This window comes from Spodoptera frugiperda, chromosome 3 (genome assembly GCF_023101765.2).
Source record: "Spodoptera frugiperda isolate SF20-4 chromosome 3, AGI-APGP_CSIRO_Sfru_2.0, whole genome shotgun sequence".
Classification (NCBI taxonomy): domain Eukaryota; kingdom Metazoa; phylum Arthropoda; class Insecta; order Lepidoptera; family Noctuidae; genus Spodoptera; species Spodoptera frugiperda.
The window spans coordinates 3,364,095-3,379,764 of NC_064214.1; the positions used below are offsets into that span (position 1 = coordinate 3,364,095).

At 33.8% G+C, this 15,670-nt stretch overlaps 1 protein-coding gene across 5 annotated transcripts in view; it reads right to left on the reverse strand.

Annotated features, from left to right (window-relative positions):
* LOC118274261 (synaptic vesicle glycoprotein 2B) overlaps positions 1 to 13,264 on the reverse strand; it is a 54,737-nt gene extending 41,473 nt beyond the window's left edge. For 4 of the 5 annotated variants that reach the window (XM_050705259.1, XM_050705265.1, XM_050705260.1 and 1 more), the window contains exon 1: positions 4,713 to 4,881. The gene's annotated coding sequence lies outside the window, so the exon portion shown is untranslated. Of the gene's footprint in view, positions 1 to 4,712; positions 4,882 to 13,030 lie in introns of those variants that run through there. The other variant, XM_050705256.1, reaches the window with a different exon arrangement.
* Positions 13,265 to 15,670: the final 2,406 nt, after the last annotated feature.

The window sequence follows — 15,670 nt, forward strand, 5'->3', positions numbered from 1 at the left end:
AAACATGGAATCACTTATGAATGGGTGCTAACGATCGTTTACTAAGTATATTAACACAGTTTGCAATATAATTGCTACAGTCACCGACACTCGATAATTCATTGTTAATTTCGGAATTTTCGCTTAATGGTATTTTTTACGATACTTAGTTAGGTAACAGACATTTTCAAAAATTTTCTAACATTTTTTTCTTATAACTTTCGTGAGACATACTAATAAATTAATTATTAACAGTAGCAGCGCGACAGACGCTGCGTCGAGGGTCCCGAAATACTACGTTCGTTCATGAATATAAGCCTCTAGCATGGCTTGAAACTAGTCGAGTTCCTCGTCAAACAGTTACGTGAATAAGATAACATACATTATAATAATTAATTTCTATTCAAACAAAAAACAAGGAAATTGCTTCTTTTAAAATTAGTGATCCAAAAACTTTTTTAATTTTATATCAATGTCAAAGTTGTTTCGCTGTATCTATTAAAACAATCTTGTTTTTATGCCATGCAAATGAAATGCCGTTTTTTATGGAAAATTCACGCGAGAAAAGCCTCGGGTAAAATGTAGAAGAAAAATAAAACTATAAATCTTAATAACTATAAATTGAAAAGAACAACAGCATGGTAACACAACACCCTCATTTTTGTAGTTTAGTCGGGTAAAAAGTGTTCAAATAGTTATGTTTTTGACGCAAGTATCATAGCTTCGAGTTAGATTAATATTTACAAATGCGATGTTTTATTTGTCAAAGTCATTGACTGGTACTTCCCCTACACCGAAAACTGTTGATCTATAATAATGTAAAGAAAACTAACTTTTCCAAATATTTTCTTTTTGTATTTTTTCCGAGTATGACTATTAACAAATTCTGAAGATTTGGTCCCGATTAGTCCTGTATATCTGTCCTGAGAGAACTTGTAATGTAATAACATTAGAATAATTTTATCAATTATGTCCAAGATTTTCATTGAAAAAATATACTGAAGCATTTCGAACCTTACTTTTTTTACATGTGACATATTCATAAAAGAGTACTACTAAATACTATTATGAAAACATGCGTTCGTTCGCTAAATCAACAAATAGAAATAATTTGTTTGTTTGTTACACTCGTCCTCCTAACACGATCCTAGTTTTTCTATCAAAGTGATGACGTAATTGGGTATGAGGACCCGTCAAATCCTGGGTCCTATCGATCAAGCACGACCTCATGTGTCCTGCGCGTGAGCATGGGCACGTCGGACTATAGCAAGGTGAAGGCTACTGGTTACTATATTATTGACCTTACTGGGATATTCTGGAGATGACAGACATCATTTATTTTTTCAAAATGGAGCATCAAATGTTGGCGCGGTGATTGTTTACTGATTGTCGCGCAACGCATTGGGGGTTCCATTTCCGCAAGTAACCATTCTTAATGTGATTATGTAATATGTAAAATTTATTGTGTTTATAAATTCACCTATGGTATATAAGAAGCATTATCATAGAATATTAGATTGACAGCACAGGCGCGGTGGCTGGGCAACCGGCTGCCGTGCAACGTGTAGCGAGTTTGATTCCCGCAAGGAGCAACTCTTTGTGTGATCCACAAATTGTTGTTTCGGATCCGGATATGATGTGTATGGGAACTTATATGTTTGCAAACGCACACACGATACAGGAGAAAATCCTAGTGTAAAAGTGGCAACGTTTAAAAAAAATATTGATACATGCTTCAACACTTGATACATGGTTTAATAAGTACTCTACTCGAAGCTACTTTTTATTACACTTTAAAATTTTCCTTTTCATTCTACATCCTAGTAATGTAACATTGGCTTGTTTGTGAACATGTTTCGGTTTTTTTATAATCACAACGAAACCGCAAACTGACCACAGTTTTTATTTATGTTTATTAACGTACAAGTGCTACTGTGTACCTGAACTAACTTACAAAGAGTTTATACGTCTATACGACGTATGATCGATAAAAAACATATTTTCCACATTCAAATCGACGTTTGTTTAAAGAGGTTGGGAGTTCCAAAGTTTTTATTCAACATTTGTTTACAATTTTTTTCTGGCAGTGAAATCATATGACGATTATTAGTTCATCAGTCATGAATAGCTTAAGCTTATGCAAGGTAATTATTTATTATGTGTGTATTCAAAGTCAAATGTAGGAACTAAACTTGGTTTATGTATTTTTGAGACGTTTGAATTATTTTCTGAGATATGACAGATACACACGTACCACTTAATCAACTATAACAAAATGAATCAGGAGTATTTTATTTGCAAATATTTTTTACTTTTTATTGTGTGAGACTAGAATAGACTAATCGTAGCAATTAGCGTTCCATTGTCTCTGCCTACCCCCATGGGAGACAGGCGTGAAGTTATGTATGTATAGTATAATATCTTTATGTATGTTTAGTATATCTTTTACTTTTGATACTAAATTGTCCGTTGTCGGTAGTAATTCCGTGTCAGTTCTCTTAAATGTTTTTTTAAATATATAATACTAGAAAGCTGTTTTCGAACTACGTACACTTTCTCTAGTGAATGTCGAGATAAGACGAATTATGGGTCATTTTTATAGGTAGTCAAGTGTCAATTACAAACAATGATTAATTTCATAAAACAAGTTTTATTTTTATGCAAATTAATTTGAGATTTGCATGTCTAGGTGGCTGGCGCCGGCGCCAATTGACATGCACGTATCGAATTATACAGCTTGTTACATCTCAAAAATGTAGTGATTTAAGAAAATATTTTTTCCCCACTAATTATTTTGTTATTTTGCAGGAGCCTTGGTATCAACCTCAGCCCTTATATTTTTACAGCCCTCATTAAATATTACAATGAATTTTCCTACCTTTATCACCAATTTCGTAGGAAAATTCATAATTTTTTTGCTGTACTTTAGATACCTATTGTACTTTACGACTGCCATGAAACAACTATTAGTTATTAACTATTACTATCTAGTATTACGTATAGATATAATAGTGTCGCCCATTGTTCTAGATGGAATAGTTTCTTATTTTCATGTAATCACTCGATAACGTTGCTTGCAAACGTTTAGCGCATCGTGTGCTAATGGTACTTATAACTAGATTCCTATTGGGTCAATCTATCGCAACGTTGTCACGTTATCACGGCAACATTTTATGAAATAGATCAGATCACTCTCAGGGTAACGACAGATCACGCCACCAGTAATTAATATTGCCACTACTCTAGTGATTATCACATAATGATCTACTTGAGCTGAAATGATCCGAGTAAAAAGTTCACAGTGAAAATAAAAACGCCTTCGATTTATTTAATACTTTCTTGGTAACATATTAAAAAACCTGGTGACCTCTCTTACAGGTTTTTGTTTAAAAATAGCAACAGAGAAAACATGTACCGTGAATCGGAGAGATTGTTTCGAAAATAATTACTTTGAGGAAGTAGATTTATGGGAACAAAGTTTATGAGGGTTTTAAATAAAAGTTCACTTAATATTTCATAGTACTTTATAATATTTTTAAGGATACGTATCATTGATACTAGACTAGAGGTAACATGTTACATCAAATATGTAGGTATATCGAAATGTTCAGATTCTCTGAAAAGCTTGGCGGACAATTGAAGGTTACCCCTACCAAAATGCAAGTGATGACGCGGGCAAAATATAGCTAATATTTTTGTTACTAGAAACATCTGTGAAGATATTTTCTCGCGAATATTGACTCGGCAATGTGTGTCGCCGTGATTTATCACTGTTTGTCATTGCTCTGCTGTTTGAACACAAGATACTTGATCACATCAGAGATAGCAGGCAGGAGGCTGTCGCCTGTCGCTACTGAACTGCCAACCGAAGTGAATCAACATTAGATAAACGAGCGAATATACATAACTTCTCAGAAATACTTTTTAACAACTCATTAATGCGTAGAAAAAGAAATTAGGCGCTCATTTATCGTTCTCATTTTTCGTTTTGTTAAAACTCATACTTTAGAAACATTTTAGTTATCTACTGCAACAAATATAACGATTCACTTAGGAAGTAATTGATAATGGAGAGCAAACTAGAGTCTACATTATTGTGTTCGGAGACGTCTAGCCACAGGAACTGAATCAGGTCATTCATTCACTATAGCAAGAACTGTTTAGTTGTTCTCGTAACAAATGCGTTGAAATCACCAATTAAGGAACGTTTTACACCTCCGCAACGAACGGGTTAACTCGTTAAATATACTCATTACAAACATACGTCATTCAGATACATTTCACAACATTTTGATATCTAAACCTTCATTGTAAACCAAATATTGTTTTCTAATGATATGTTTGAAATAACACAAATACACCCGGAGATGGTTTATCTAGTTTCGTGAAGGAAATATAAGGTCCTGTCCTACATCGCACTAAGTAAGTAATGATGGATAATGGATCACAATGAAATAGGACGCACTGACTGCTCGGTGCTGTACATACGTGCTCTCGCTAGCGTAGGGCTCCTACGCCGTCAATGTGTCTCAATGTAAAGTTATTGAAGAAAATACTAGAAATTTCACTTAATCACAGATGAGAGGAAAATTTTACTTTTTATGTTATGACGGAGATACACCACGAACGGTTGACACTTTTGTGCAAAATTCGGCGAATGACTAGTCGGCGCTAATGGTCGCGCTGAGGTCGGTGTGAGGATCGTGAGCTGACAATTAACATGGTTCACTCACCGGTCGGCCTGCTGTGCCTCTCCTGCTGCTTCGTGGGGTGAAGGTGTTCCGCCACTTGAGGTGGCTATGAACAAAAATTTGGATGAAAGGTGAAGTGTGAACTTAAGGCTAGAAAGAACTCGTTCTCAGAACACTCTCGGAGGAGTGTGTGAGGGCACACGTCGTATCTCCTCTATATATCGAGCGACAGGCCTCGCTGCAAATCAACATCGACGATCCTAATGTAAATACTACGCAAAACACCTAAATACTGTTTGTGTAAAGATTTGTTACGTCGACGTTCAGAGAAAACTAGGCTGTTTTTTTCAGGGGATTTTGGTTAAAAAATATACAAATTCTAATGCTGTTAGACGAGTGTTTGTTCGTGTTTAGTACGTGGGGTACAGATAGCAAACAGACAATAGCATTTGTTCACTTCGTTGCTCAAGTAATTGCAATTTATTCAATTAATTAATATTTCTCGAGACGATTGATAAATTGCTCCGGTGTACAAGTAACCTGGCTCATTATCCCCCCCCCCCACTTGTCGTCCGTTAGATTTAAACAGTAACGGACGTCATTGGTTTTTAAATCATTACGTTCTTATGAACGCCTACTCGTAAATCATCAGCCTTTCAATGTTTTTACAATTTACTAACTGACTTACTGAGAAGTATTAGACGTACTAACGTTTTTGTTAAATGTATTAGTACTAATTACCTAATTACTGCGTTTTTATTTAATTTTTAATTCGGTTTGATCAATTTATCCTATTATTAGATTCTTACTTTGTTAAAAGTGAATCGTTACAATATTCATTTTACAAATAGCAGGTACATACCATGCATGAATTTCTTGTAAGTGCAAAGTGACTGTTTCAATACAATATGTATCCAATACTTATATCAACATTGCGTGATACGGGCGAATAGCATATTTATAATCTGCACGCCTTTTTTAGGGCGGAAAATCATCTAATAACTTCTCCTGCATTGGGTGAGGCGAGAGGGATGTTTACTGACTAAAAACCACCCTGTTTCTACTTCTGCTTTGAGCCGGAGCCCCGGAACCCCCTAGGTAACGGTTTTCCCCTCCAAAAACCGGAGCAACCGTACCTGAAATGCACTTTAAAACCTTTTATTTATAATAGTTATACTTACTATATCATAATTCTGTTACACGCGTAGCGTACAAGTACAGGCTTATCTATTGTATTTAAATGTATATAAATAAATCTATTTATATCTTATAGTTAAACCTACGACTGATAAATTGACTAATAATACTGTGACGTTGTACAGTTTTTTAATAATTTTAAATAAAGTGTGTAAAAATTAAAAAATATTTTTATTGACACAAAAAATACAATTTTATATCTGATAGTAGTACTCTTAGTACGGTACATAACATTAAAAATGCACTACCGGTATTTAAAAAAGAAAACCTGTGCTATAAGTACGAGCAAAAATATTTTTTATAAACGGTTTTAATTGGCTAATATTATATAGTCATCAAAGTTAAGAGTGTGTGCCAAATATCAGGTTAATCAGACAGCAGGAAGGGAGTTAAATGTCAATTACTAATTTTGACCCAAACATACAAACAGACAGACCAAGCTAAAGATCAAGAACCGTTTAAAAATCGAACACGATTACAGTATAAATTATAAAATCTTACTATTATTATAGTACGTCTATGTGATTGTGTGTATGTTTGTTGCTCAATTACGTCAAAACGACTTAAGAGATCAGGATAAAATTTAGAACAGGGGTAGGCTATGGTCTGGAATAACTCACACGAAGCCGTGTTCATATCCTATCATATACTTCAGAAAAAAGAACTCGACGAATTGAGAACTTCCTTCCTTTTTTTTAAGTTGGTTGAAGGTAGGATAGTCAAGTTACGACAGACGCAAACCTAACGAGTAAAAAAATATAAAAAGAAACAGGTAAAAATGTCTTAGAAACACAAGTAATTTACAATAAATATAAAAACTAGGTATTTACGTGACATTACAATATAATTTATCACTTTAATTATTAGTATAAAGAATTTAATGATGATTCTATCGATTGGTTGGGTCAATTATTATATTGTCATTATCTATTTGCAATTCCGTATTTCGAAAGGATGATGAGATTGACTTTAATACTTCTATACAAACCAAACATCAAAATCGATATAAAGCGATGAGTCGAGTATTCTTCGAAAAAAATTATGACAGACCGCCGTACTCAGAATAATGTCACTTAACCTTAATTTAATGGTTACTTAACCCAATCCTTAGTCATTGTTTCCGATACAAAGGAATAGTTTAAATAATCATTGAATGTCTCTGAGTACAGCGATAAGTCCACATCACGCATTTAAAGGTAACGCATAGATAGACTTGCCCTGTATAATTAGATAGAGGCACATAGCATATGAAAGAGTTACATTTAAAAAAATATATGAAATACCTCAAATGGATAAATATAATAAGGATAATATTAAAAAAAAAAAACATTCGTAGCATCTTTCATCATCTAGTCTCAAGAATTGATATCATATTGATATAAGTTAGGGTCTACAATAGAAAAGAAATAGAAAAAATGTAAAAAAGCAATTGATTTCTATTAAAATTGTGATACAAAGTGAACATTTTAGTTCGTACACTGATATAGAGTAAAACACGCAAGTTCATAAATCATAACAAATGAGAACAAAGGTAAAGAGTAACCGTAAAATGTTCATCACACTTTTATCATAAATAAGTAAAATATTTGCTTTGTGATAGGAATACTGTTTTAACTTTTAATTCCATGTAAGTAGCCCTAAATTCAAAGATAAAGAGCTGCTTCCAAAACAAAAAACGTAGTTTCAGTACACCTAATGCCGCCGTGACGAAGAAAAAATGTATATGTGATATCATTTCGTTATCGTAAGGAAAACTTCATTATCTGTATACTTTAGTTTGACCTGTTTGACTACCTCATTAGTGGAGTTTTTTGTTTTTCTTAAACGTGGCTTTCCACCTTAAGATTTTCTCGTGTGCCGTGTGTGTAAAATTTCATATACACGTTGAACTCAGACCTGGAATAACTTTACAAAAGATTACATTTAATTTTTACATTTTCATGTAATATCCTCCATGTAATATCCAAAAAGTAGCCAGCTCTCCTATAAAGACAATTTGTTACTCTACATGCCCAGTTCTAAATGTATAAACCCTAATTTTACACAAATTGCGGCGAAATACCACAGCCGTAGCTCGTAGCGCGTAGTACGTAGCGCGTAGCAGCGATTTTTTGTATTTATTACCTTGTATATCGGCAAAACAATATATTTTGACTATGAAGTGTAGTTTTGTAAACCTTTTCCATGCGATCGACTCACCAGTCAAGTCTACGGTTGCACGTCTACGAGATAAAAAGCAGGGAAATGCTGGTACGCGTTACGTCCTACGAGCTACGTACTACGCGCTACGCACTAAGAGCACGTATTACGCGCTACGAACTAAGGGCTACGTACTACGCGCTACGTCCTGTTAGCTACGTACGTACTACGCGCTATGACGTGACGGCTACGTACTACGCCCTACGTACTACGCGCCACAACCTAAAGGCTGCGTACTACGCCCTACGACATCCGCGCTACGAGCTACGTCAGTGGAGTTTCGCCGGAATTTAAGAGTAAAATTCACACACAATACGACAAAGTGCTTTGAGAAAAGGTAGATAGTTGCTCTTTCTATACCCGCAGGTATACATAGGCCTGAAAAAGTATTTATTAAAAAATATTAATAGTAATTGCATGCCTAGTAGTTATCAAATGGCGTTATGCACATTACCGTAACATCGCTACCATACATATAAATAGTTCATCTCCTCTCTGTGACGTTTTTCTAATCAGGTAAGTGTAAACCAGACTCGACTGGATTTTAATATTTACATTAATTACGACCAACGACTTTGTCTCATACAACGTCCTTACGAACTATTCTTAACGCTGTTATCAGACTTTCAAACTTTCATGAAATATTTTTTTCATACGATATGTACGATATGGATTTTAAGTGTGGGAGAGCCATGCTTCGGCACGAATGGGCCGTCTCGACCAGACAACTCCGGTCGAAACAACGCTTAATGCAAGCGTTTCACAAAAGTTTTCTGTTTGTTTTGTTGACTTAACCCAGTCCATTGCAATTGTTTTCGGAACTAAATCGTTATTGAATAGTTTATGTAATGATTAAGTTTGTCTAATTACGGCGACAAAGTCTTATCACACATTTGGGAATTTAATGACGTAACGGAAGTCAGTATAAAACATCTTCGCTTGCAGTTTAAGAGATGATTATTTAACTGTTTGATTGTATGCTTATCTTGCAGTATAAACAAAGCCCCGAAAACCATTGGTGTAAATAAGACCCCGGATTGGGTGATAGTGATCGCAGTCCAGTGATAATATCATGCAACTTACTGCAGTTACTCGAAACAGTACGTTTACTAAACATAATATGAAAAGAACAATGACTATCGACACTTTATTTAAATATACTTATAAATAAAAAACCTTACATTGGTAGGTTTAAATATAATTCAGTGTACACAAAAGCATTCGAATCTTGTATAACAACTTCCAAAACTGTCCATAAGAGTCATACCTAAGCGTAACTCAAACATATCCTATGTACGAAATCGTTAATAAATAGCACATAAAAAATAAGCACGTGTCGCGTCACGTGTCTATAGCTGCACCAATCAGTTATCCTGACAAAGTGACATTGGAAAATTAGCCAAGTGGTGGTGGTGGCGAGCCAGCGCTGCAGTGGACGCGACAGGCGACAGATTAAGCAGCAAATTGACGGCGCGGCAATTTATCAATAACGACAGTATCAAGTGTTCCGGCTGCGTGCGTGCTGCGATTTCGACCATCATCTACTCTACAGCGTCCGCTCCTCGACCGCCCGTACCCAGTACCGTCACGCGATCACACAAATAGTGTTAGCGTGTCACTGTTCCTAGAATTGTGATCCATCTTCTCAGAACAACAGGTTTGGAAGGAGGAAGTTTATATTACCAGTCCTGTTGTTTTCTAAGACTTCTATCTAACATTCTAGAACACACGTATCGCTATTTAACTGATATTTAAACCAACAATTAAATACTTCTTAAGCTTAACAACGTAGCTTATAGAGCTTTCAATACCATACAAACTTTCGATAAGAAGTCATTGTTACTTGGTAATTATGTATGTTTAAACAAAAATAAATATGTCAGTATAATTTATTACTTGTATTGGTGTTTATTTTTAAACTGTCCACAAAGAGGAAGTGTAACTTTCACGGCTAAAGAATGCAGAGCGCTGACACCTCGTTGATCAAAAGTATATGAAGGCTAACGAGATATACATAAGTAGCTATGTACTGGTGTAATATGTAAATACTATGTGCACACCTCATTATTACTTATATACTGAGCGTTGAATATTTTAAGCAAAAGTAATAGTAACGTTTGCATGTCAAGTGTATCAAATCAATGCATCACACAAAATTGTTGTCTAGTTTAAATAAAGTGTTTATGTTTTTAAAGTATCACTAACATAAAATATCTAATACATTAACAGAACACACACACACAACGGAACTACCTATAATAGTTACTTATTCATTAGTAATTATGTCATCCAACTAATTTACTAAAATCTCATAAAATGTGATTTCAGGTTTACTAGAGAGCGCTGTTTTTTTAAACTTTGCCCCACATTAGTATTTTCTCCTGTGTCGTGGGTGCGTTTACAAACATACAAGTTCACATACACATGACACCCAGACCCGAAACAACAATTTGTGGATCACACAAAGAGTTGCTCCGTGCGGGAATCGAACCCGCTACCCGTAGCGCGGCAGCAAGTTACCCAGCCACCGCACTAACCGGGCAGTCAAACTCTGTCTGTTGCACAGTCTCTGTTAAACTACATCAGGCAATTTCTACAAGGAGCTTTAAAAGTATCTGCCACGGCTTTAATGGCTAATTTACTATTGTAATCTTCAAACGCTACATTACCTCCCATTAAAGTCGTGGTAGATAATTTTAGAACACTATATATAAAAAAAAAATTAGAACAAGTAATTCTAGTACGGTGTTAAGTCCATTGAATTAAGTTCTTGAAAAATATTGAATAAAAAAGATGGTGCTTGGCCTCCATTTCTTGGAGCAACTCTTTGTGTGATTCACAAATTATATTATTGTTGGGTCTGTTTGTCATATGTATGTAAATTGTATGTTTGCAAACGCACAGTGACACAGGAGAAAATCCAAGACTTTGGCTAGTAATATTTAAAAAAAATAAGTTCTTATGGCGTTTGGTTATCTCTCGCCTGGTGGTAAACAGTAGTCGTGTAGACGAGTAAAAATAATAAATGTAATAAAATAATCATTATAATAACATTTTAGACCAGAATGCCCGACGTCCTTAATGAAATGATGCCCTCAAGAGTTGGCGACAAATTATATATATTCAACGCTTGCCTTTCAGTTTAAAATAGAACAACTTCGTCTATTTATCGACGAGCAGCTAGCAGCTAGCTCAAACAGATTAATTGATATGGTGCTTGTACACAGAACGTGTTGATTTAAATAATTAAAATTAAATCGAGTAAATAATCATCACGTTGGAGATTAGTTGGCGATGTTTTACTTTGAATTTATTTATAAGGTGCTCTTTTTATAGTAAACACAGTACAAGTTTTAAAGAACAAAGCCAGAAGCCAAATGTATCTTCTCACACGAAGAAGGTTTCAGCATTAATCACCACGCTTGCTCAATGCGGGTTAACGATGTCAAAACTTTTAATTAGAAATTAAAAATCGCAGGTTTACTCGCGATATTTTTCTTCGCCATTTTTCAGTGATGTCTAAGTAATCTTAGAAAGTACAATTATAACTCGGAAAATGACACCGCGCATCCCAACCTCAAGCGCATATCTAACAAATTTATTGTTTAATATTTTATTCCGTAGTGATCGCAGATATACTTTCGTATCTGAAGTAAAGTATTTCAAATTGTCTTGTTTTGTTCTGCATTCAATAAGATATCCTTTAATATATCACTCCTGTAAATTGTGATTCATACAAAGGTCTGGCATTGGAAATAGAATACAATGGTTTTGACCAAACATAACCTTCATTTAATATAATATCTACATCCCGATGTAGACGTCACATGAATACTTACAACACAAAGTCTAGCTAGTCTCTATAACAAATATGATAAGATCTAGTTTATTTACTACTTACTACTTAATTCTTTACATATTGTTGGGTAGATGCCTACCGTCGCATAATGAATAGGTATTATGTAATATACAATAGCGCAACTACTTATGTATCACTAAGTTAAATGAACATGTGCCTAATTGTTATTGCGTTGATGTTAATGCAGATGATCTTAACTAGTCATCAACCGTCTCGACATAGCTAAGAAACCCAGTGTGGTCCGTTTTTATCCAGTATCCACAAGGTACCTTACCCTAGTTTGAACGGTTCCATAGATCTATAGTCAGCAATGAATGGATTGAAGTGAGAGTAGGACATGGCTTCAATGTAACAAAACAAAAAGTTATAAAACCTCTGATAAGATATAAAATAGAATTGCGCAGAGCGAATTTAGAGCTTTGTAAGGAATGACACGAGTTCAAACTCTCTCCTCAATTTATTTTTCCAGACGAGGAAAAACATGCTGAAAACATACACCGGAGAAAAAAATAAATAATAATAGAGTATTTTTACCGATAATTTTATTTTTAAGTTATCCCTTAAATTAATGTAACGTCGAAAGAAAATATTTTAAGAGATCGGATCGGTCAGCCCGATGGCCCGTCTAAGATCATTGAGAGTAGACAACTACGCCGTGTGCTTTTGAGCAGGAAGAGTTTGTCACACAAAGAAATAACACCTCAAGGTGATTTTAATATTATTTTATAAATATATTGATATTTCAAAACATGAATAGAGATTGTGAATAGTAAAATAAATGCCTTGCAAAATATTAATAATAAAAATATATATATCTACGTCTTGTTTGCATGTTAATCGTATCGTATACGTAGGTTACGCTATAATATACGCATTAAAATTTTCTAAATTAGAAGGTACAGTTATAAATGGGTACATTATCACTTAATACAACAGGTACGTTATGATAACATAATGAGACAAACAGCTCATTTAAATAAACACAGAGCTAAAGATAAATGTAAATTACCGAAGTGTCTACAAAACACGTGAAACGTTTATTTGTTCCGCTCCCGTGATCGATTCGTAAACACTTCAGTAGCACGTAGCTAATTTAAAAACTTACGCGAACATTCTTTCACTTCTAGGGGGTGATAGTGATGTGGCTCTTTGTCGGTAATAGTCCCAGCACACCACTACGCCGCTTTTCATGCCGCTATGGTACACCGCAACACTAATATTTTATTTAATCTTTATTAATTCGAAATATTCACGTGTTAGTCTCGTGATACTGAGGTACAATGCGTCGGGTCTGCTGCCAGTCGTCGTGTGTCGTTAACCAGTGGGCCAGCGTTGCCGTTGACTGAATAATAGCTCAGGATTGCACGTCCTGCCTCGACGACCCTACATCATTTCACTTTATGAAATAATTTTATTATTACTACCACATTACTCATACATAATTGTGGCCAATCAATCAATTACGGCCTAGGACGTATTTTTTAAGCCTGACTCATCTAGAATCGAGTACGGATCCATAATTGAGTCAAAAATTGACAAAATGTATGGTACTAAACGGTTTTAATCGCAACAAAATGCTTTGTTAGTATGAAGTTCATTGACCGAAGAAAAAACGTCTCACTTATTATTTTTTAATAACACTAAGATACAAAGTTGCTATAAGTATACCATAATCTTACTAAATAGCATAAGGATGCACCTATTTACTTGCATTTTGTTACATGTTGTTTTCTTTGTCGTGATTTCATGACGTTCGATAAAAGGGGATGAGGTAGAGTACTTAAACAACCATTGTTTATGTGACTGACAGACTGAGACTTGGGCCAACTTCCCAAAATGCTTATTTAACAACTTCATCAAGTATTTGTGAAGATAAAAGCTCTTAAAAAGAAGCATCTCTTAAGTCAAACGACCTCGACGTTATAAGGACCACTTAACAAAAATTGTATTTTTATATCTTCTCTTTGAATTTATTTAGGCACGTGATTCAATTACCTTTAGGTATATTTTGTCTGTTCCTAACGAAATGATGAAAATGAACTATTGACATTATCGATTATTCATAGGGAGTAAGTAGTAAGAGTAAGTAACTGTGATAAACCTAAAACGTAAAAAAATAGACTAACATCATCCATTTCAGAGATCTAACATTTTAGCTAGCCCAAAACCATAACATTATTCAGTATGTTGAAAAATGTACATAGGTACTCCGTAGGCACCTTTCCTAGCGTTCTTTTCTATGCAGACAATATCAGCTTCTTTAACTACATAAACTATACTTAGGTAATAAAAGTCGTTTCTTTTTTGTATTTTGAGTTATTCTAATGTTTTTAGTTTTAATTATTAGACAGTCGTGACTAATTGCTAGATAGTTAACACGTTTTTACGTCAACAAGCCGTTATTTATGAAGCACTGTTAGTAAACTATCACTATCACCAAGTACAAATTGCAACGATAACTAGTATACACCAACACATCGACACAACTATCGCTACACAATATCCCTGTGTGGGTATTCCGTAGTAATGTGCATAAAAACGTTTGACCATTACGCACACATTGGTATATATTATAAATTTTGTGTCGGTATATGTGTTTTTATAATTAAATAGATGGGTAAGGTTAAAAATATTTACAATTGATGATATGGTTCAACATTTTCACTGAACTAGACGTAGTGCTCGTGGACGAGTGGTTTAACGAGCTTGCTCTAATCGTTTCCCTCTACGCCGATGTGGGTTCGAAACCAGCAAAACATATTTTTTAGATGTATTTTATTTCGTTGTTTGTCTTTGTTAAGTTTCTTTTTTGTTTTCTGTATAATAAAATCAGACTATAAAAGAAGCATTTAAGTCGGTAAATAACGATACGATATCTATTTTATTACATATAATTTATTTTTATAGAAATAAAGTATAAATATTGGATATAAATCAAATAAAAAATGTTATTAATTGTTTTCATAAACAATTTTTTATTAATTAATGATTATTACAAAAAAAAATATTATTAAATAATAATTTTTATTATTAATTAAATAATAATAAATTAAATTTTAATATTGTATATTACTTATTATTAAACAATAAGAAACATTATATATATATATATTTTTAATATTAAAATTTAAAATTAAAAATGTATAAAAAAGTAAAATTATTATAAAAATTTAATTAAAACATTTTTCCAAATTTCCGCTTCACAGTAAATATTGTTATTTCTTGAAATTAGCAAATTTTTGTTATTAGAATTCTCCATTTTGTGTTTTAAGGCGGTGGCTATAAGATTCAATATTGAGTGGGCAATATGTTAGCAAAAAATGTGACGATTAATACAAATAAGTTTTTAACATTATAACATTTCGAATCATATTCTAAGTTGGTTAAGGATGAGCGTAAATATAGGTAATGTTTCAAATTAGTTGAACAGCAGTTACATAAGTTATTAAAATGAGAAGTGAAGTGAATCAACATGTTGAATAGAAAGAAATTATGACAATTTCTAACCGCATAACAATAACATCACTTCACCGTATTTTCTAGACTGCATTATAATATTATTTTAAAAATATAAACATTGTAGTTAATTTGGACTATGTATAATTTGGCTGATGGCTCAGTAACTGATTCAGAAATCGATATAAGTCAGCGTTAACCCAAAAAAATTCAATACAAATAAATTTCAACTTTATGCTGCTAGCATGAAATTAATTCTTTACATCGGTAAATATAACCACATTATTAG